This window comes from Misgurnus anguillicaudatus, chromosome 19 (assembly GCF_027580225.2).
Source record: "Misgurnus anguillicaudatus chromosome 19, ASM2758022v2, whole genome shotgun sequence".
NCBI classification, from domain to species: domain Eukaryota; kingdom Metazoa; phylum Chordata; class Actinopteri; order Cypriniformes; family Cobitidae; genus Misgurnus; species Misgurnus anguillicaudatus.
In genome coordinates, this window is record NC_073355.2 from 39,962,811 (window position 1) to 39,968,485 (window position 5,675).

Below are 5,675 nucleotides of genomic sequence, written 5' to 3' on the forward strand. Positions count from 1 at the left end.
GAAATGTGTAGATGTTCATACGGTCAATCACCATATCATCCTGTTGACCCTTATGGCCATGGGTGTCTCTGATATGGCGTTACTACTGTTCAAGTCTTACCTCTCAGGTAGGTCATTTAAGGTATCCTTGAGAGGTGACGTCTCCGAACCCCAACGTCTTAATACCGGGGTACCTCAAGGCTCTGTAATTGGACCCCTGCTCTTTTCGATATACAACTAACCTACCCATGGCTATGTATGCTGTGTTAGACTTGATTAGACTATTTCCAATGCACTTATGTATTGCTGTTCTTATGTTGCTATAATTGCTTCTATTGTTTACCTCATTTGTAAGTCGCTTTGGACAAAAGTGTAAATGATTAAATGTAATGTAAATAATATGTTCTGGAGGGAGGGAAGCTTACCTCCTACAACATGGCGGGCAGTTCGTCCCACCCAGGTGTAAAAAGATCTGAGGATCCTGGGGCTCATCACGAACTTCCTCAGGCGCCTGTGGAAAAATAGGCGCTGATGTGCCTTTTTCAGCATTTCATAAGTGTAAACAGTCCATGTCAGATCCTCAGTGATGTGTACGCCAAGGAACCCGTTGAGCCGTTCCACATTACAATGTATACACAGCTTACTCTTTAATTCTCATCATGTGCTTTTTGAGAAAAGATGTATAACTTAACACCATCTTCATCTGTGGTTTCCCTTTCACAAATTGTTAATTTAGCTGTGTATTGCACGCATGCACTCTTAGCAGGTATTTTGACACTTTATTAAAAGTTTGTTTACCATTCAACTTAATAATATTATGCCTACATTACACATTATTAACTTTTTAAGTTGCCTCTTGAAACATGCTTTTGAAAACAACACTTAAATGTCTTTCATCTACATATTAGGTTGCTGTCAGGGGGTTTATGATAAAAGGAGCTATTACAGGTTCCGTTTGTACTCACGTCAGTCTCCATGTGCTCGTCAGGTTCATTGCCGCCACCTGTGTGTTGATTGTCTCGCTCCAGCTGATCCTCATCTCCACTCAGCTATATATACTCACCCATCTCTCTGTCTGTTGTCAGATCCTCATTCATGTTTGCAGCCGTACAAGTTGGATTATCGTCTTTTGTTCCTGTGTGTGGATTAGCGTTTTGTGTTGTCATCTTCGTGTGAATGTTCTGGTCTGTTCCTGGTTTTCATCCATTGACCATCTTCACATTCACCACCGACTTCACCATCCAGCACTTTCCACGCCACCGTAGTCCTTCAGTCAACGTTGCAACACTCTGAACTCAGCTGCTCATTCTGTTTATATTGTGTATTTACATTTTGTAAATAAACCATCTGTGATTGCCTGCATTTGCTTCCTCCTCTTTTACGAGTCATTACAGAAAGATCTGACCATCATGGAAGCAGCAGGCGATCGCTCCCCATCTCATCTGGAAGAATTTTTTCAGAGAGCCATTAGTCGTATGAATCGTCAGGACAAGGCGATAGATGAGATGGGTCGAGCTTTCCAAGCAATGGTGACGAAGGTGTCCGAGCTCGCTCTTCAGGCACAACAACAACCACCACACGCTGCGCCTCCCATGCCACCCACACCGCCGATCGTTTCCGGGGGGAATTCCCAGTCCGAGCCACGCCTCCCGATTCCAGAGAAGTATGCGGATAAGCCAAAGTTTTGTCGTTCCTTTTTGTCACATTGTTCTCTTCATTTCACTCTCTAGCCCCATATTTTCACCACAGAGGAAATGAAGGTAGCTTTCGTGCTGTCACTACTGACTGGAAGGGCTGCCCTCTGGGGGATGGCGGTGTGGGAGAACCAGGACATCTGCTGTGCTTCGTTCCACGCCCTCTCTGAAGAGATGAAACGCGTCTTCGATCGCTCCGTCGCCGGGAAGGAGGCGGCCAGACTTCTCACGGACCTGCGTCAAGAGGACAGGTCCGTATCTGATTATGCCATCGAGTTCCGCACCCTGGCAGCGGAGTGTAAGTGGAACGAACTGGCGCAGTGGGATCACTTCCTGCATGCACTGCAAAAAATGACTTTCTTACTTAGTATTTTTGTCTTGTTTTCAGTAGAAATATCTAAAAATTCTTAAATTAAGATGCTTTTTCTTGATGAGCAAAATGACCTAAGTAAATAAGTCTAGTTTTAAGACAAATAATATAAAATTTAAGTGAAATTGTCCTTAAAACAAGCTAAATTAACTGTCAATGGGGTGAGAAAAAAAATTGTGAAATAAGATTTTTTTCTTAAACACTTAATTCAAGTAAAATTTTCTCACCCCATTGGCAGATAATTTTGCTTGTTTTAAGCACAAATTCACTTAAATTGTATATTTTTTGTCTAAAAACTAGTATTATTTTCTTAGGTCATTTTGCTCATTAAGAAAATACATCTTGATTTAAAAATTTTAAGATATTGCTACTGAAAACAAGACAAAAATACTAAGTAAGAGAGTCATTTTTTGCAGTTTGGGTTGGCTGACCGCATCCAGCAGGAGATCCGCGCCGTCGAATTCCCCACCTCTCTCAACGGATTAATTGACCTTACCATCAGAGTTGACAATCGTCTCGACAAAGCCGCTAAACAGAGGGGGAGAGCAGTTCTTGCGACCAGATCGGAGGTTGGTCTACCGTGTTCTGAGGCTGCGGTCAACCCACTTGGAGATCCTGTACCCATGCAGGTGGGGCGAGCTCGGCTTTCCCGGGAGGAGAGGATCAGGCGGAGATCACTGGGACTGTGTTTGTACTGCGGCAGTAATGAACATCACATCCAGCGCTGTCCGGTAAAAGACCAAGCCCGATAGTAAAACTGAGGCTACTATCGGGTTGGATCTCTGCCAGGAAGACCTCATCTACATCAACACTCCTTCCGGTGAAACTACGGTGGTCCACCCGCGCACACGACAGTCAGGCACTTTTGGATTCTGGGGCGGAGGGTAACTTCATGGACTTCACGTTTGCCAGTAAACTCAAGATTCCTCTCACCTCTCTTAAGCACCCCATTGCACCTTTTGCACTCAATGGACACAAACTACCAGTCATTACCCAGACCACCATACCTATTTCCCTGGTTACATCCGGCAACCATACTGAAGATATTTCGTTTTTCTTCATGGACTCAACTCAGTCTCCCATTGTTCTCGGTCATACATGGCTTCACAAACATAACCCCAAGATTGACTGGCATCTCGGATCCGTCATTAGCTGGAGCGAGGTGTGTCATTTGTCTTGTCTTTTGTCTGCTTGTCTTACCATTTCTGAGTCTGTTTTTCAGGGGGAAGCAGTGGATTTGGCTAACGTGCCCGCTGAGTACCACGACCTGAAGGAGGTGTTCAGTAAGTCTCAGGCTGATTCTCTTCCTCCTCATCCTCCCTATGACTGTGCTATAGAGTTATTGCCAGGTACCTCTCCGCCTAAAGGCAAGTTATATTCTTTGTCTGTTCCAGAGACAGTGGCCTAGGAGAAATATATATCCAGTTCTCTAGCAACGGGGTTCATCCGTCCTTCCTCTTCTCCAGCGGGGGATGGGTTCTTTTTGTGGGGAAGAAGGACGGATCTCTGCGACCTTGTATTGACTACCGAGGGTTGAACAACATAACGGTAAAGAATACTTATTCTTTGCCGCTTATGTCTTCAGCTTTCGAGAGGTTGCAGGGAGCGTCCGTCTTCACTAAATTGGACTTGCGCAATGCTTATCATTTGGTCCGCATCAGGGAGGGGGATGAGTGGAAGACTGCTTTTAACACCCCTAGAGGCCATTTTGAGTACTGCGTGATGCCCTTCGGGCTAACGAACTCGCCCGCGGTCTTCCAAGCACTCGTTAATGACGTGTTGTGAGACATGGTAGATCTATTCATATATGTTTACCTGGATGACATATTGATTTTTTCTTCGTCTCTCCAGGAACATGTGCAACACGTACGACAAGTGCTTCTGCGGTTGCTTAGGGCCCTATAAAATCCGTTTTATTTTTTCCCAAATTCCGTTTTGTTTTTTCCCAAATTCCGTTTTCTCCGTTTTAATTTTTGCAAATTCCGTTTTATCCGTTTTAATTTTTGGCAATTATATTTTTTACCCTTTACTTTTATTTTAGTCATAAAAAGAGTGTGCCTTTTAATGTTAATGATTAAAATGTAAATGATTTGGGGGAAAAACTGGATAACAGAATTACTCAATGACTATAAAAGATGCATTTACGCACGCACATACACACGCGCGCGCACACACAACTCAATTCAATGCATTCATTGGGTTTTTAGTGTTGTTGCAGGAGGCTACAACAAGGTGTCAACGCAGTGGTGCCTTCAGAAGTGCCTTAAACACATCAATCCAGCGGAACGCGATCCATATTTTATACACAATCGCTTGAAATGCATATAACTTTACAAACATACACAGGATAGTGATCTGACTTAGGACAGCATGAGCATGCAGCTCTTTGCACGTGCGAGCGAAAGAGAGACAGAGAGCGGCGCCATGATGCAGATGATTATATTTTAAATGCGAGGGATAGTTAGTTTGCCTCAGCTCGCTTGAAATGCATAAAACTGAACAAATACATGAGGATTTGTGTTCGCACTTCGGGCAGATGCATGAGCGCGTGCACATGAGAGAGGTACAGTGAGACAGACATGGATGAGAGAGTGCATGTATCTTTGCGCTCACCGTGAACAGAGTGTTGACTAAACTTCCAAACTAACAGTTCTCCGGTCACATAAAAGTCATGTGAGACCTGCTCGGAACAAGTGCTTAGCGTTGAATTTCTTAATTTTTTCGCTGACGAAAGCAGAGTCGTGGAGAGCCGCTTCGCCGTGGTTTCAGTGTTTTGGAGGAGGTCTGAAACGACGGGAGGGGGCGTGTCGCCCAGATTTACTTACCGCGGTCTGCATTTCCCCCAGACATACGTTCGTCTCCCACACAAAAACATAATTTTATTCAAAATATGTAAAATTCAGCGAAATTTCGCGTTAATACTAGATTCCGTGTTAATCTGCCAATTCCGCGATTCCGTCCGCGATTCCGTGATCGCGGAAATTATAGGGCCCTAGTTGCTAGAGAATGTATTGTTTGTCAAGGCGGAGAAATGTGTTTTCATGCACAGTTTGTTTCCTTCCTAGGACATATCGTTTTGACTGAGGGTGTTCGCATGGATCCTGACAAAGTTAAGGCTGTGGTAGATTGGCCATCCCCAGAGTCTCGCAAGGCCCTGCAGAGATTTCTGGGGTTCGCCAATTTTTACCGGCGTTTCATTCGCAATTTCAGCCAACTAGCCGCGCCTCTGACCGCCTTGTTGGCAGTCAAACTTGCATTGGAAGAATGGCATCACTGGTTAGAAGGGTCGGGTGTACCTTTTATCGTTTGGACTGATCATAAGAACCTTGAATACATTACAACTGCCAAAAGACTCAACTCCAGGAAGGCTCGGTGGGCTCTTTTTTCGGTTGTTTCGGTTTTACTCTATCCTACCATCCGGGTTCTAAAAACACCAAACCCTATGCTTTGTCTCGCCTTTTTGAGCGTCCCGATTGTACTGCTACTCCTGAGCGAATTTTACCAGAGACCCTATTTGTTTCTGCGCTCAGATGGGAGGTCGAGTCGAAGGTTTTGACAGCCTTAGAAGGGGTAACGCCCCCGGCCCGTTGCCCACCAAACTGCTTGTATGTACCGGAGGAGTTACGGTCCGA